The 18,561-nt window shown below is 37.8% G+C and overlaps 1 long non-coding RNA gene and 1 other non-coding gene across 2 annotated transcripts; both read right to left on the reverse strand.

Annotated features, from left to right (window-relative positions):
* Nucleotides 1-276: 276 nt before the first annotated feature.
* On the reverse strand, nt 277-383 carry LOC131621981 (small nucleolar RNA R71). Its single transcript, XR_009289723.1, has one exon. It is a non-coding gene; the product is annotated as a small nucleolar RNA R71 (small nucleolar RNA).
* A 5,217-nt stretch (nt 384-5,600) lies between these two features.
* Nucleotides 5,601-7,057, reverse strand: LOC131621974 (uncharacterized). The gene is made up of 3 exons (XR_009289722.1): nt 6,673-7,057; nt 5,902-5,961; nt 5,601-5,665 (listed from the first exon to the last, which is right to left on the reverse strand). It is a non-coding gene; the product is annotated as an uncharacterized LOC131621974 (long non-coding RNA).
* Between the last annotated feature and the right edge of the window lie 11,504 nt (nt 7,058-18,561).

The following is an 18,561-nucleotide window of genomic DNA, read 5'->3' on the forward strand; positions in this document are numbered from 1 at the left end:
CTGAAACCTTCACTGTTGTCAGCCGTACAACAAAATCAATTTTCCGGTAGTCCCACATAGGACCCTAACCTATATTTTTCAGTGTTCCTGCAATATGCAGACACAGTAAAATCAAATGGTGTAACCTCAGAGGCGATAAGACAACGTCTTTCCCCTTTTTCGCTAAAGGATAGAGCTAGAGCTTGGCTCCAGTCTCTACCTGCCAACTCTGTCACCACCTGGAATGAGTTGAAGAAAGTTTTCTTGGCGCGATACTTTCCACCTTGCAAGACAACTATGCTTAGAGCCCAAATTAATGGGTTTAGACAAAAAGACAACGAGTCTCTTTTCGAGGCTTGGAAAAGATACAAGGACATGCTGAGGCTTTGTCCGCATCATGGCCTTGAAGAATGGATAATTATCCACACTTTTTATAATGGTCTCTTGTACAATACGAGATTGACCATAGACGTTTCCACATGTGGCGCACTAATGGATAAAGCCTATGCCGATGCCTATGCACTTATCGAAAGTATGGCTCAAAACCATTATCAGTGGGGAAGCGAGAGAACCCCAGTTGAAAGAACTTCTGGAGAGAAACCTCAGACTAAAAATGGTATGTACGAGATTAGTAGCCTTGACCGTGTTAACGCTAAAGTCGATGCCCTAACCCAAAAGATCGAAAACCTGACCGTAGCACCCTCAGCCACTGTGGCTGCTATAGCTCCTAACTGCGAAATATGCGGAGTATCTGGACATGCTGCCCCCGAGTGTCAGGTTTTGACAGGAGCTTCCCCCGAGCCAGTGATTTATGCTCAAGGAAACCCCTACTCAAACACATATAACCCAGGATGGAAAAATCACCCAAACTTCTCATATAAGAATAACAATACGTTCTATCCGCCTGGCCAAGCACCTGCTATACCACATGGATGAAGGTTGAGAAAACACTTAGAAGGGGGGGGGTTGAATAAGTGGGTTTTAAAAACTTTATGAAGGAAAGATAATCAGAACAGAGTTATTTTTATCCTGGTTCACCTTCTCAATAAAGCTACCTCCAGTCCACCCCCAACAAGGTGATTTGCCTCTCTCAACCGAGGTCTTAATCCACTATAATCAGATCCTGATTACACTTGCACGACCATTTTCCGTGACTCACAATATAATGCACGAGTCAAACTGTTGTGACTAACGATCCCGCACAAGCCAACTGCTTGTGACTAACCAATCCTCTAAGAATCAACTAGTCCTAGACTTCTTGAGACTTTTGACCCAACTAGTCTCTCAAGGACTTAGTTACCACGTAACTTCAGTTGATAGTGTATAGTTTTGCTTCTAGAAAGTTGTAATCACCACTGTGATATTTCACTAAGATTAAGTACAAATCAATAAACTCAGAATATGAATAAGAGAATTTAGCTTCCGAGATTTTTTCTTCACACTTGATGATTTATCAGAGTTGCAGCGTTCTTGTGTGTTCTTTCTTGTTTCTTTCTATTTTCTCGTTATGTTCTATAATTTTCTTCAAACGATCATGAGTATATATAGCTTCAAAATTTTTGACCGTTATCTCCAAAGCTTGCATTCAGCATTAAATGGTTTGTGTGTTATCTTTGCTTTTGCTTTCTCCAAGAATTTGCATGTGGATAGCTTCTTCATTCAACCTTGGAAATTGTGCTTTTGGAGTGTTGCATCCGTTTTGCTAATGATTATGTCTTCAACGGTTTAATTTGAATCAATCTGCGTAAACTTCTGTTCAATCTTTGTTCTTCAACTTCTGTTGTGGATATGTCTTTGTCGTGCGGTATCAGAAGTTACTTTTCAGCGGTGTTAACTTGAATCATTCCTTATAATCTTCTGTTCAACCTTGTTCTTCAACTTCTGTTGTATGTTTGCATCATACGATATCAAAAGTTTCTCCAGCTTTAAGTTCTGATTCTTCAAGTTCTGATTGCTGGTACTGGTACATCTTCTGAAATTAGAACCATATGATTAGAGTACCATATTTGTTTTATACAAAATTTGTTTGTATGTTATCATCAAAACACTAAAAATATAATTAGAACCAAACTATGTTCTAACACTGGATATCAAAAGGCACCAGTAGCTGCTCCTAACATCCCTAGGAAATCTAACCTTGAGTTTATGATGGAAAACTTCATAGCCACCCAAGCCCAGACTATTAAGGACTTCCTGAATCAAAACTTACACACTAGCAAGCATATTAAACAATTAGCAAGCAAAGTAGACGCTTTAGCCACCCACAACAAAACGCTTGAAACACAAATTTCTCAAGTGGGACAACAACACGCATCTACTGCTGCACCTGCAGGTACACTTTTTATGGCCAACCACAACTGAAACCGAAAAGACATGCTCATGCTATTATACTACGAAGTGGTACAGAGTTAGACGAACCATCTAACCTTAGGCTTAAAAACCCAACTATGTCTCAAACCTAGGTGAAACAACTGAGAAGGAAAGTAAAACAAAAGAGAAGGAAAAGGAAGCTAATGATAGTGAGGTCGTAGAAGAAGAAGTATCATATGTGCCTCCGCCACCTTATAAACCACCTATTCCATATCCTCAAAGATTCGAAAAATCTAAGAGCGTAGGGAAGTTTAAGAAATTTGTTGAACACCCAAAACAATTAAACATTACAATACCTTTTACGGAAGCTATCACTCAAATGCCCTTGTACGCTAAGTTTCTTAAGGAAATTTTTTCGAACAAGAAAAAGATAGAAGATAACGAAACCTTCACACTTACCTTCAAGTGTAGCGCGATAATTCAAAATAACATGCCTCCTAAGCTGAAAGACCCAGGAAGTTTTTCCATACCCTGTAAAATAGGAAAGTTTGTCATAGACAAAGCTCTATGCGACTTAGGAGCTAGCATTAGCTTAATGCCCCTATCCATATGAGAAAGGCTCGCAATGGGAGAGTTAAGACCAACTAAGACGTCAGTACAACTGATAGATCGTTTAGTTAAGTATCCAATAGGCGTTCTTGAAAACGTTCCCGTTCGCATAGGCCAGTTTTACATCCCTACAGACTTCATAATCATGGACATAAAAGAGGATGTCAACACCCCTATAATATTAGGAAGACCATTTCTAGCCACTGCCGGAGCCATTATAGATGTAACGAAGGGAAAACTGACTTTTGAAGTAGGCGAAGAGAAACTCGAGTTTATTCTGACGCAATTCCTTCAAGCCTCAGCTATGAAGGACACATGTTATCTGGTAGACGTCATCGACGAATGTGTAAGAGAGATGAAATCAGAAGAAGAATCTTACTCTGATGTTATAAAAATTCCAATACCCCTAATATTTGAAGATGATAATTGGCGTGCCGAATACCGAGACGATAACTTAAGTGAATGTTTAGCTCTAACACCTAACCATATGCCATGCCCAAAACAACTAGCCTTGGACCTTAAGCCACTGCCAAAGACCATTAGATATGGATTCTTATACACTAAGCTCAAACGACCCATAATAGTCAACGCAGACTTAGGACGAACAGAGACCGAAAATCTATTGCAAGTTTAAGAAAATACCCTTCTGCTTTGGGGTATAACATTGCTGATTTGAAAGGAATAAGTCCTTCTATATGTATGCACCGTATTATGTTTGAAGAAGACTATAAATCTTCTAGAGAACATCAAAGAAGGATTAACCCGATCATGAGTACTATAGTTAAGGACAAAGTAACCAACCTTTTGACATGCGGGTATCTTTACATAGTTCAAACCAAGTTTTGTGATTGATTTCTTGGCTTCATAAAACGAACTTGGAATGTTTGCATATTCAAATGCATCTTTTATTAACTCTAAAATCATTGTCATTGCCTTCTCACTCAATCCACATAAACACTTGATATGGTACAACTTAACCAAAAAAGATAGTCTTGAGTATCGTCTACACCCTTCATATATAGGTTGTTCTCCTTCTCTAGCCAATTCATAGTACTCCTTGGATTCTTTCGTTTCCTGAGCTGCACTTGGCATCACATAATCTTCTTGGTCAATCTCCAAATTTGACGCAGATGGTATTTCATTAGCATGATTCCTATCAACTCCAAATGCATCGTTAATCATGTTCTGAATAGAATCTTCGACAGTGACAGTATCGTCAACCATATTTTGAGTAATACTGGGGGAGATAGTACTAGGTAGTACAAAGGACTCTCCATGATGAATCCACATGGTGTATCCTTGCGGAAATGGTGACCATATTAAGTGGTCGAACATGTCATTCCTACTCTTTGATTTTCGGAAACCGCAGCGTTTGCAAGGACATATTACTACGTCATTTTCTTTTAGACCTTTAAATGCAAAATCAATAAATTCTTGTATCCCTTGCTGATACGCAATTGAAGATTGTGGCTTAGTAATCCACGACTTATCCATTTCTTCAAAAAATAAAAAAATAGATATTATATCATATGTTGAGGAGCTCTAATACTATTTAAAATAAAATAACTCATCACAAGTTTGCATAAATGGAAAAACATGAATTGGAACAAAATTTGGTATTTATAAGTTATATAAATATAAACATTTATACATATTTATATGTTATCTAACTATAACTAATTATCTTCTTAATTGTTGACTTTCTCTATACATATAAAATAGCAAGCAATTCATGTTTCATTCAAAAAAAAATAATTAACGTAGCACATGCAGCTAGCCTCTCTTAATCAATGTGACCATGTGGTATAAATATGAGTTATTATTCATTTTCCACTGATGTGCTTGATGTGCTTGGTAAGAGATATCAATTCTAACAACTATCCAACCAACCTATTAAATAAACCTTAGCACACTAAAATAAGCAATTATTATAATTTAAGCAATTGTGAAGACTTCTCAAACTTCAAAGAAAGTCATCAGTATCCAAATCCTTTAGCATTTGAAATTTAAGATGGTTAGAGTCTTTGAATCCTTTAGACCATTTTAAATTATTCACTTCTTAGAGAGTCAATCAAAATGACTACACTTATAAATAGGGTGATTAGTTTTCTTTTTTATAAATGTCAATACTCATAAAGGATTTAACATTATCGTCTGGTTATAATCTAACTGTGTTTTATTAGAAGAATGCCTTTTCTCTTATAATTCAATTAAAATTTCAACTGCACATATTGCCCTGCTACTTCCACATTTGTCCACATCTTTACTTTTGAATCAAGTTATTATACTACAAGAAAATTATATGGAATGGATGAAATGAACATTTTCACTAATATGTCTTCTAACTAAAACAACCATGCAATATAATTTCTTGGTATGCAGAATATTCTGCCGGGGAATGACATTGGCAACCAGTGGCATGTTTTCTCAAACAAAATCTCAAAACATGTTATTGAATGGACATTACAAAGTAGTCATGGCAGTGGATGCAACCATTTTAAACCTATGATTTTGAAGAAACATGACATTAAGAATTATCAATTAAGAACCTAATTAACTTAGCATTCATTAGTTAAGGTTACAATTACATTAAGCATTATCAATTAAGAACCTTAACTTAGCATTCATTAGTTACAATTACAATAATAATAATAATAATAATAAATTCCAAATTGATCAAAAAGATAATAGTTATGAGTTACTTACCTCAGGAGCGTTTGCAAGGATGGTGGTGGAATCCAAAACCGGGCTTTTGCCTTTGCGTAATCTGTTCAACATACATCTACGAATCAGGACAAGACACATGCACTTTACCATATCCACCCACTGTGTTTCAGTTTTATGAAAGTATGCAATGAAGAAAAAGCACAACACACCAGACCACAAGACATTGCCGCAAAAAGCACAAGACAAAAGCACAACACACCAACTCTAAAACAGCCTCTGTACCAGCAAAATAAAAACTGAATGACACTCACTAGTTTAATGGCCAGAATTACACACCTTAATGTAGAAAACCGGAGAATCAAATACTCGTCGCACTTGAGAAGTTTCTTAATAAAACTACAATAGAGAAGAGTTATTGTCAATTCAACATGACTAAAATGGAATCAAAACAAGTCCTACCTAGTTAATTCAACAAGAATAAAAGATGGACATATCAGACACCATGGACAAATATACATGAATGGCAAAAAAACAAGACAAAATTGAGAGATTTGAAAGAAACCAAATGGTAGGGCACGTCTGTTTCATCATCTATAACAGAACCATAGGATAAATATCATCTATAACAGAACTATAGATATTTGATTGCTTCCACACTCATACTATTTAAACACCCAACAAAAAAATCTGATTTTTTTTTATAATCTTTACTTAATCCTCCTCTTAATAACCCTTTCAATGTGCTCAGTATCTATTTGTTCAAATGTCTGAGTTGAGTATCATCCCAAATCAAGGAAAGATTCAAACTTTATTCAAACCCACTTCATAATCAACCCACTCTCTCTAATTTGAAATTTGAAATCTCAATTTCTCAAAAACTCATTTTTCACTCTCAAATCCATAACAACAATGGTGTTATCGTGAATCTTCCCATTCTTTCCCCAAGTATCAAATTCTAAACCCTAAAATACTATCATTCATAGTAGAAATTCAAGAATTTAGCACAAACAGAGTTCAAAACCCTAAAATACTAACAAAAAACAAACTAATAACAATCAGAATTGTTACATAGTAGAAAGGGAAATGAAAACAAAATCGAACACTTACAAGTTAGTCGTTTAAGGTAGCAGAATGAGTAAACTCATTGATAGGATATATTCATGTTTGATGGTCGGTTGAAGATGATAGAGGAAGAAGAAGAGAAAAATTAATAAAAAAAACCCTTTGATGTTCGCGCTTTAGAATTTAGGGGGAAGGGAGCCAACTTTATATTTGGGTGGCGGCGGGTGGAGCAACAGTCGTAAAATTTTGTTTACATTGTTATTGCATTTAAGGATGGATTTAGGGGTAGGAACGTGAAGTGATTGTTATGAATTTAAATATGGGAGGTGCGGCAGGTGAGATAACCGTCGCAATATAGAGTTTAGGGCGGTTGAGAGACTAACTGTCGCGACTTTTATTAATTTTTTTTAAAATTAAATGACAGTTGTCCAAAACCGACGTGGGTACTGTCGCGATTGGAGAAAGAGGGCGGTTATCATCTAACTGTCGCGACTTATGTGTCGTAAATCTCTAATTTTCTTGTAGTGAATGCAGGAATCATATATCCAATATCTGATAGTTAGTGGGTTATCCCAGTCCATTGCGTACCCAAAAAGGGAGGCATAACAGTCACAATAAATAAAGCTGGCGAATCTATAGCAGAAAGAGTAGCGAGTGGTGCAAGGATGTGCATTGACTATAGAAAGTTAAATAAAGCTACTCGAAAGGACCATTTTCCTTTACCTTTTATCGATCAAATGCTTGAACGATTAGCTAAGCATTCTCATTACTGCTAACTTGATGGTTATTCAGGGTTCTTCCAAATCCCTATTCACCCTGATGACCCAGAGAAAACTACTATCACATGCCCTTATGGCACATTTGCCTATCGAAGAATGCCGTTTGGATTATGTAACGCTCCCGCAACATTTCAGAGATGCATGATGTCAATTTTTGCCGACTTCATAGACAACATCATGGAAGTCTTTATGGACAACTTCTCTGTATGTGGGGAAAGTTTTGAAGGATGCCTGTCAAACCTAGAGAGGGTACTGGAAAGATGTGTACAAGTGAACCTCGTCTTAAACTGGGCGAAATGCCATTTTACGGTTAAACAAGGAATCGTACTTGGACACATAGTGTTCGAAAAGGGGATTGAAGTCGATAGAGAAAAAATTGAAGTTATAGAGAACCTCCAACCCTCGAAAACTGTAAGAGAAATACAAAGTTTCTTAGGACACGCCGGTTTCTACCGACGATTCATAAAATATTTCTCAAAGATTTCTAAACCTCTAACCAATCTTCTGATGAAAGACGTTGAATTAAATTTTGATGATAAATGTTTAAAAGCATTTGAACAATTAAAAACGGCTATTATATCTGCACCAATCATACAACCACCTGATTGGAGATTACCATTCGAAATAATGTGCGACACAAGCGATTACGCCGTAGGTGCAGTCCTAGGACAAAGGAAAGACAAAAAGCTCCATGCAATATACTATGTAAGTAGAACCTTAGACCCTGCACAAATGAACTACGCCACCACCGAAAAAGAACTCTTAGCCGTGGTTTTTGCGTTAGATAAATTCTGCTCCTATTTGGTAGGTGCAAAAATAATTATCTATACCGATCATGCGGCCAATAGATACTTATTAGCTAAACAAGATGCCAAACCAAGACTATTAAGGTGGATCCTACTCTTGCAAGAGTTTGATTTGGAAATTAAGGATAAGAAAGGCGCTGAGAACATGGTAGCTGACCATTTATCAAGGATTGGAGGGTCTTAAACCTGAAGAAGTACCAATTAATGATGATTTTCCTTACGAACGCCTAATAGCTCATTTAGAATCCGAAAGAAATACATTGGAATACCCTGAAACCCGTTATGAAACTGAAACCATTGAAGTCATAAAAACATTTAACACTAAAACCACACTGTAATGGTATGCTGATTTGGTCAACTACTTAGTGTTGCACCCCAAAATTTGCCCTCTTTATTCGAGCTATAAGTTAATAATGACGTTTATTTTGTCGTTCAAAAATTGAAGAAAAATAATAAAGAGTTCTTATGGTTTTGAAGAAGTGCGACGTGAAAATGGTTTAAACTGTGTCATCACGAGAAAATTCACAAGTCTTATTCTGAAAGTGATATGAGCTAAATTCCCGTGTTGGCCAGACCGTTTCGACGATATCTACAATTTCCGTGTTTGGCTCGGAAGCCAATTCTTTGAGGAAGGTTGTCAGATTTGCAAATTACTCGAGAATTCATGGTGGAAAATAGTGCTGAATGTAGGGTTTCGTGCCTCAGAAAATTCATATCTCCTAATATGCTGGTCGGATTCGCTTGAAAATTTAACTGGAGCTCCGTGCCATCATTACCAAGATTTCATATGTTCGGACCGTTGACCAATTATACACCGGAAATTCCCAGCATTTTAAGGATCGTCACATTCTTTCGGTAAAAAGTGTGTTTTCGAGTGTGTCGCACCGAGTTTGAAAATTCATAACTTCTTCGATTTTTATCGTATGAAGCCCATTCCAGTGGCATTCTCTTGGAAATTTTGTTAGCTTCGATTCCTCGTCACACATGCTTGTTCAGATCTTGAGCCGAAGATAGAGTTTTATCGAGTTCTTTGAGCAGTACGCACAAAATTCTGCACAGTCGCGCCTGTTGAACCGACGTTTCTCGTCATTCAAACGCGCGTAATTTTTTCATCACTTATCCGATTGAGACGATTCTCGCGGCGACGAGTCACGTATTTGGTCATCTTCGCAGTAGCATTGGTTTCGTTCCGAAATTCATAGCCGAACCGAGTTTCCTTAAAAACGAGCCAAATTAAGACGCACCGAGGGCAATTTAGACATTTCGCGTTGACAATATATAAACTTTTTGCTCTTCTCAAATCAAGGGGAGGACTCTCATAACTTCAATTTCACCCAAAAGATCAAAAACACTTTCTCCCAATTCTCTCTCAATTTTCTTGGATCAAAACCACAAAAACTCACAAAACTTCATCAATCTTCATCAATTCAAGATCAAATCTCAAGAACAAATGAAGATCAAAGCAAGAGTGAAGAATCTCCTCTCTCATTGATCATCAAATTCAAATCTCTCTCTCTCCCAAGGCTAGGGCGCGTCACTCTACCTCTCTCATAATTTGGATTTCGTTCGTGTTCGCGTCGTGTTCATCCGATCTCATTCTCGTCGCTTGATCCGGTAAATTCACTACAAACCTTGCTAGATCATTGATTTTGTTTCTTAATTCAACATTGATCATGATGATTTTTGATTGCGGATGAAGGATCTATGATAATTGATGATGATAATTGTTTGTTGATTGAATGATTCGTGTTGATCTTGATTATTTGATTGAATTCGAGATTTACCGGTGAATAGTTGTTGATGATATATTGATAATGCTCTATGAATTAAATATATGCACACAAAGTGTTTGATGATTTGATTATGAGAGTTGTGATGATTTGATAATATTGAGTTGTTGTGAATTAAGGTGCATGTGGATGAATTTTAGAAGTAGGACTTGTTTGGTTCAATTTTAGAATGTGAATTTCAACTTAAGCATGATAATTGGTGTTGACATGAGAGGTTATAACCATGAGCATGATGCTGAATTTTTGAGGTTGATTCTTGTTGTTGTTGTGCTTGATGATAATGATTGAAGTTGAATATACTTGATGCACAAATGTGAGTTTAATGTGGAGAATTGTAGTGATTATACTCTTGAAAATCATGATTCTATGTTATCTTTGCTCTTGCCAATAATATAATTTGATGTGTCAATTTCCATGAGCCATTTCTTGGTGTTTATATGTGATTTCTATGAGTTGTTAGGGCTGTTTTAAAGGTAACATAATGCGGAATTTTCTTGGCTTTGAATTCGTGTTGCATTTCATTATTTTCAACTCATGAAAACATAGTTTTTTGAAGGATTTTTGGCTAAACTTTGTTGCGTTGTTTGTTTGTTAATTTTAAGTGATAGTAGAGCTTTCTTGTATGTTAATAAATGCCTCTAAGTGCTGGAACTTGCTGCTATACCATGCTATTTGCTTTCTTTCCGAATTTTTCAATAACGCGCGCGGTATGTCGGCTTTACTTCAAAACAACATAACTCTTGAACCGTATGGACTTTTCGCAAATATGAATAATGTTTCTTGAGTGGAATAATATTTCCGGAGCTGATGGTGAGGTTTATTTTCGGTTTCGGCCGACTTTTTTTTTCGTTTTTGCTACTGCCCCGTTTCGGAAATCGTGCTTCCGAGCCGATTTAATAAATTCCGACCGCATATTTGAGTTCTTTGGCATGTTTCTAGCTTACCATAAAATTTTGGTTTAATTCCGACAAGTTTAGTTTTTATCGTTTTTATCCGATTTTTACCGTTTCGGTGTACCTTTTGACTTGTAAATACTTGATTTGGTTTTTATAATACTTGTGTACATATTTGACTAACATTTGAGTGCTATTTCTGGTTGTTATCTTACTTTCGCTCGATTTATGTTTAAAAAGTGTGTTAATGTCGAATTTCTCATTTCGTTATCCTTTTTCGGTGTAAAGCACCAACGCAATTTCGATTGCGATTTTTTGTTATCTCTAACTTGTGTGCTAGTGTGCGAGGCATTTGGATAGTCACCGATCGACGCTCATTGCTCGAGTGTTCCGCTTCATTTGTGAGACACAGTTTTATTCACTCGTGTCGTGTTCTCATCCTGGAGACACGTTCCTATTTGCTTTATATCTGCTTGTTTGGTTTGCTTGTTCTTCTTGCAGGTGTATTGTGATTATGCTCGACGCGCATGTCGACCTTTGTGTGCTTTCATGGCTAATCGGTGTGCTGACCATTCGCTATTGCTTTGCTAGCTCGCTCGCGGGATTCTCTCTCTTCGCTATAGTTTACGGATCATCATCCGTTTGGTATTGATCCCGTTTCATTTTATTTTTCTCGCACTTTATCGCTTTCTCGCATCATCCTTTAACATGAGAAGTAGGACTTAGACATGCATCTGGCCAAGCCCTCGAAAGAGGATCTGTTTTTGTTGGTGTGTTTATATTTATGCTTTGCGGCAGGGAGTTACGGTGTAATAAGTCCTATATGGCACTCCGTTAAGTCCTCATGGAAGGCGCGCGGAAAGGGTTAGTAATCAATGTAACACCCCAAATTCTACCCGAAAAATATAATAAAATAAGAGTATAAATTTCAAACAAGTTCATTTGAGGTATCACATATTCGTCATTTCAAAAACAGTTACGGCTTATTTGCCTTCCCTCATAGATACATAGCACAAAAATTTAAAACGATAATCAAATCATTACTAAAAATCACTTTATTTAAATTCAATAATTAACTTGCAGCGGAATCAACAAACTTCATGAATATTCAATTCAAGTCGTAGCATCATTGCACGGTAACTTTAAGTTACAATTTAAAACATAGTTCACTTAAAAATTCAGCAAACAAAATAATAAATAAAACAATCTCTTTATCCCCCCGAGTGCTACGTATCAGAGCAAGACACCAACTCGAATAACAACAACTAAAGACTTCATAAAATCACTTCAAACTTCCACCGATATCTTGAGTACCTGTCAATTTCCCACGGTAGGGAAACATCATTCAGAAAGGGTGAGATATCTACCAATATAAACAAACGCATGATAAATAATATATTAGAATTTAATCATACGAAATTATCACGTTACAGCTTTCAGACTACATTTATAATAACAATTAACCTGAACAGTTATAATTAACAAAAATCAATAACGACAACATATTAATAGTTATAACAACTATTTCTCATCTTCCAGACAATACTTGTCACAACACGTCATTAGTATAACAATTTATAATTACAACTCCACATTATCACAATTTAACAACAACTCAAGTCACATCACAATTAAATCACACTCATGCCACATACAATGAGACTCTACAACTGCACATGCATGTGGTACCCAGGGCTTCAGCCCCCATCGCCAATTGCCAGTTAAACAGAGGCATCAAGGCATAAGCCTTCGTCACTAATTTGCCAATCTAGGCCGTCGCCAAAAATGCATATGTATATGAATGCAACAAACACACACAACAAACAAAATCATCGTCACAAGGCATAAGCCTATATCGTCGCTATACTAATAAATAAAGGTATACATCGTCACTGAAACATCCTTCAACTTCGCATAAAACAACAACAATTATCACCACAACAACAACTAATTTCATCGAATCAACACAACAGAATCACAACAACTAATCAGGAATAATTTCCTACGAATTTAACCCCCACATATCATTCATCATGAGTCCGGTTATAGAGTTAGAACCCCACCCCTTACCTTGTATTCGGAGTCCATTCTACAATTCTACCGATCGAAGCCATCTAGCCTTAGCTCCCAAACATTGCCTCTTTTCATCCGAATAAAAAGCTGAAAATTTTCCTTAATTTGCAGCTACAGTGCGATGATGATATCTCACAACTCAGACCTTATTTTGAAGATCCCAACGGTCAAAAGTTAGATATAGGTGTTGCGAACCTACCCACAAAATTTGGTGACGATCCAACGGTTAACGAATCGGGGATCTTCGATTTAGTGAGACTGCTGCAAGAAAAACGGGAATGAATTTCTCTCCTATTTTCTCTCTTCTCTACAACTTCCCATAACAAATTCCCCAAGACTTTTTCTCTTCTAATTAGCCTAATCCTTATCTTAACCTAATTTCATTAAATCTATTGGGCCTAACATTCACACCCCACCTTTTACTACCACCATCACTTAATTAGGTCCATATAATAAATCTAGTATTTCTTCAATACTATTTCTACAACTTAATCAATTAATTAATCAACTAATTAATCATAAAAACCCATGTCAACAATTCTCAACACTCCACAAATTCAATAATTAAATTCGAAATAATTAACTAAATAACGGGTGTTACAATCAACCCCCGCCTAGTCTCATCGAGTCCGTTCGGTATGCGCACGCTACGCGTCGCTCGCTTCCGAACATGCACAAGATCTTGTTATCGAGTATGTCAGGAAAAGGGTTCATGCAGCCGGACCCCCGCATTTCCTATAGCTCGCGTCGCTCGACGTTGATGCTCGGTGTACGCACGCACCGTTTTCCTTTACGATCCGTGACGGCTTGGTTGCTGAGAGGGACCCGCTCCTCTTGTCTATGGCCCGATCATTTTCGCGAGGTCTGATGCTTGGTTGAATTGGGTTGAGTTACTCCCCTTGGCTATGGCGGGACCGCTTTTCTACCACTCGGTCAGTACCGTTGGTTTGTTTGCTTTACGAGCGGAGCTCGTTTGTGTGATATTATTGTTTGCTTTCCCTTTTCCCCGTAGGTTGTTAGTTTAGTTTAGACTTGTACCCTTTGTATGATAACATTAGGTAGCAAGCTTTCCCCCTTAGCTTAGGTCTTCCTTATGCATTCTTTAAAACACAAACCACACTATTTGATTTTCTTTTCTTAAGAGCTTGTTATTTCCGCTCCATTCCCAAGCATAAGTCTCCAAAGGTCGAGCAGCGGAGTGTGAATGTAACTCGTTCACCTAAAAAACATAAAAACAAACAGAAATTAGTTAGCCGAGCTACGGTAGCTCTGATTCTGCAAAACAGATACGTAGGCAGCGGGGTAGGGCCCGTGCGAGCACAATCCTTTCTTTTCCCTACATTCTGCATTCATTTTAGTCCAGATTAGCATAGACTTGTTACACACCCATAGTTTTAGACACAAGCGTGGATACCATCGAGTACGATGGGCGCGAGGGGTGCTAATAACTTCCCTTCGTGTAACCGACTCCCTTACCCTTTTTTCTCTGGTCGTGAGACCGTTGTTTTGTTTTGTGGTTTGCTGGCATTCCCTTCCTTTTCAGGATAAATATGCCTGTGGCGACTCTGTTAATTTTTGCGGTAGCGACAGCTGGCGACTCTGCTGGGGACGTCTTGACCTATTGCGGGTCCGGACTTAGCGAGTCGATCCTAGCGCTTGTGTGTTTATCTTTGGGTGCTTTACTGCTTTGCATATTTTATCTGTTTGCATTGCATTCTATGTGCGCTTTTTCTTTTCTGCATCTTATTCTGGACTGTCTGGATTTCTATCTGTGGGTGGGTGTTTCAAGAGGTAAAAGACCCAATACCCAGGTCATGAGTGATACCTTAGGAACTAGGACTAGAGTGGCCGTGAAGGACAGAAGGCGTATGCCTGTTTGATCTGATCACGTATCCACGGGCAGAGCTTGGTGGAATGAGGCAATATCGTATGATAACGCCTACATTCGATCCTCTGTTGGCTTTTCGGCCTACCCTGTCCTAGATTTACCCGTGAGTGGGGCGGGAATCAATCATTGCTTAACAGGTACATTGTGTTAGAACAAGATTTGTTCTGATCAATTATCTTAGTTTTGATGATAACAATAATATGAATTTTGCTTAAGATAATATGGTACTCTAATCCAATGCAATTTCCTTTTCAGGAAATATATAAAGAGTATGCATAATTCAGCGCTCAGAAGCTTTGTCTCAAAGGGTTCAGCATGCAACATCAGAACATGGTCTGGCAAGACATCAGAAGATGGTCGAAGCAGAATCAGAACATGGGTCTATGGAAGCATCAGAAGAACATGAGATCAGAAGCACTGAAGTTCTGATGGTATCACGCACAGAAGCACTTCAAGGTCAGAAGATCAGAAGATGCTTTGCACCAAGCTGTTTGACTCTGATGATATTCAAACGTTGTATTCACAAACATCAGATCAGAAGGAAGTACAAGTGGCAAGCTACGCTGACTGACAAAAGGAACGTTAAAAGCTATTAAAGGCAACGTCAGTAGACACAGCGTGAACAAGGCTCGAGGTAGTTGACAAAAGCGTATAACATTAAATGCGATGCTGTACGGAATACGCAAAGCATTAAATGCACTCAACGGTCATCTTCTCCAATGCCTATAAATATGAAGTTCTGATGAGAAGCAAGGTTAACGATTCTGAACAAAACAACTCATATTAACTTGCTGAAACTCTGTTCTATTCAAAGCTCAGAATCTTCATCTTCATCAAAGCTCACTACATTGCTGTTGTAATATATTAGTGAGATTAAGCTTAAACGTTAAGAGAAATATCACAGTTTGTGATTATAGCTTTTAAGAAGCAATTGTAATACTCTTAGAATTGATTACATTAAGTTGTAAGGAACTAGAGTGATCGTGTGGATCAGAATACTCTAGGAAGTCTTAGACGGTATCTAAGCAGGTTGTAACTAGAGTGATCGTGTGGATCAGAATACTCTAGAAAGTCTTAGAGGGTATCTAAGCAGTTGTTCCTGGAGTGATCAGTGTGTGATCAGAAGACTCTGGAAGACTTAGTTGCTGACTAAGTGGAGAACCATTGTAATCCGTGCGATTAGTGGATTAAATCCTCAGTTGAGGTAAATCATCTCTGCGGGGGTGGACTGGAGTAGTTTAGTTAACAACGAACCAGGATAACAATAACTGTGCAATTTATTTTTATCTGTCAAGTTTTTAAAGCTACACTTATTCAAACCCCCCCTTTCTAAGTGTTTTTCTATCCTTCAATTGGCATCAGAGCGCCGGTTCTAAGGTGCAAGCACTTAACCGTGTTTAGAAAAGATTCAGGAAGAGAAAAACGCTTCAGTAAAAGATGGCTGATGAAACTGCAAAGTCTACACCTAAATCTGGCTCTGCTGAGCAACACAACGGTAACAATGGTTATACTAGATCGCCGGTATTTGATGGTGAAAACTTTGAATACTGGAAAGATAAACTGGAAAGTTACTTTCTTGGTCTAGATGGTGATCTATGGGATCTTCTGATGGATGGTTACAAACATCCAGTAAATGCCAGTGGCGTAAAGCTGACAAGGCAAGAAATGAGTGATGATCAGAAGAAGCTTTTCAGGAATCATCATAAATGCAGAACTGTTTTGCTGAATGCTATCTCTCATGCTGAGTATGAGAAGATATCTAACAGGGAAACGGCCTATGACATATATGAGTCCTTGAAAATGACTCATGAAGGAAATGCTCAAGTCAAGGAGACTAAAGCTCTCGCTTTAATCCAGAAGTATGAAGCCTTCAAGATGGAGGATGATGAAGACATTGAAAAGATGTTTTCAAGATTTCAAACTCTTACTGCTGGATTGAGAGTTCTTGACAAGGGATACACAAAGGCTGATCACGTAAAGAAGATCATCAGAAGCTTACCCAGAAGATGGGGTCCTATGGTGACTGCATTTAAGATTGCGAAGAATCTAAATGAAGTCTCTTTGGAAGAGCTGATCAGTGCCCTGAGGAGTCATGAAATTGAACTGGATGCAAACGAGCCTCAAAAGAAAGGTAAGTCTATTGCATTAAAATCCAATATCATGAAATGCACTAACGCTTTTCAGGCTAGAGAAGAAGATCCTGGAGAATCAGAATCTGAAGAAGAAGATGAACTGTCCTTGATCTCCAGAAGGCTAAATCAACTCTGGAAGAACAAGCAAAGGAAGTTCAGAGGCGTCAGAAGTTCAAAGAAATTTGAACGTGGAGAATCTTCTGATAACAGAAGATTTGACAAGAAGAAGGTCATGTGCTATGAATGCAATGAGCCTGGACACTTCAAGAATGAATGTCCAAAACTTCAGAAGGAAAATCCCAAGAAGAAGTTTCATAAGAAGAAAGGTCTTATGGCAACCTGGGATGAGTCAGAAGATGATTCAGACTCTGAAGATGAGCAGGCTAACTGTGCGCTGATGGCGACAGAAGATGACGGATCAGAATCTACATCAGAATCAGATTCTGAAGAGGTATTCTCTGAACTTACTAGAGATGAGTTAGTTTCCGGTCTAACAGAACTTCTGGAATTCAAGTCTCAGATTAGTCTCAAATACAAAAAGCTGAAAAAGCTATTTGAATTTGAAACAAAGAAGCTTGAGTTGGAGAATTCTGAATTAAAAGAAAAACTTTTAAAATTATCCAATAACGTTGGATCTCCTTCTGATTCAGAAAAATCCACTCCTAGTCTAAACCATATTCTGAAAGAATATGATTTAAGTTTCAGGAAGTTCTTATCTAGAAGTATTGGCAGAAGTCAGCTAGCTTCTATGATATATGCTGTGTCTGGAAACAAAAGAGTCGGCATTGGTTTTGAGGGTGAAACCCCATACAAACTTGAACCTGTTGATGAAATGAAATTCACATACAAGCCATTGTATGATCAGTTCAAGTATGGCCACTCCCATGATATTAGGCACACTTCACATGCTCAAAGTTTTCACATAACACACACCAAAAAGCATGTGACACAACCTAGGAAATATCATGAAACTCACATTAAAAATTATCATGCTGTTCCTCCTATTGCTTACAATGTTAAACCCAAGTTCAATCAGAACTTGAGAAAATCTAACAAGAAAGGACCCAAGAAAATGTGGGTACCTAAGGATAAGATTATTCCTATTGCAGATATCCTTGGCTGCAAAAAGGACAAAGCACAACATGTCGTGGTACCTGGACTCTGGATGCTCACGACACATGACAGGAAGAAGGTCTATGTTCCAAGACCTGGTGCTTAAGTCTGGAGGAGAAGTCAAGTTTGGAGGAGATCAGAAGGGCAAGATAATTGGCTCTGGAACTATAAAGTCTGGTAACTCTCCTTCCATTTCTAATGTACTTCTTGTAGAAGGATTAACACATAACCTCTTATCTATCAGTCAATTGAGTGACAATGGTTATGATATAATCTTTAATCAAAAGTCTTGCAAGGCTGTAAATCAGAAGGATGGCTCAATCCTATTTACAGGCAAGAGGAAGAACAACATTTATAAGACAGATCTGCAAGATCTTATGAGTCAGAAGGTGACTTGTCTTATGTCTGTTTCTGAAGAGCAGTGGGTCTGGCACAAAAGATTAGGTCATGCTAGTTTGAG

The sequence above is a fragment of the Vicia villosa genome, unplaced genomic scaffold (genome assembly GCF_029867415.1).
Source record: "Vicia villosa cultivar HV-30 ecotype Madison, WI unplaced genomic scaffold, Vvil1.0 ctg.000020F_1_1_3, whole genome shotgun sequence".
In the NCBI taxonomy this organism is placed as follows: Eukaryota; Viridiplantae; Streptophyta; class Magnoliopsida; order Fabales; family Fabaceae; genus Vicia; species Vicia villosa.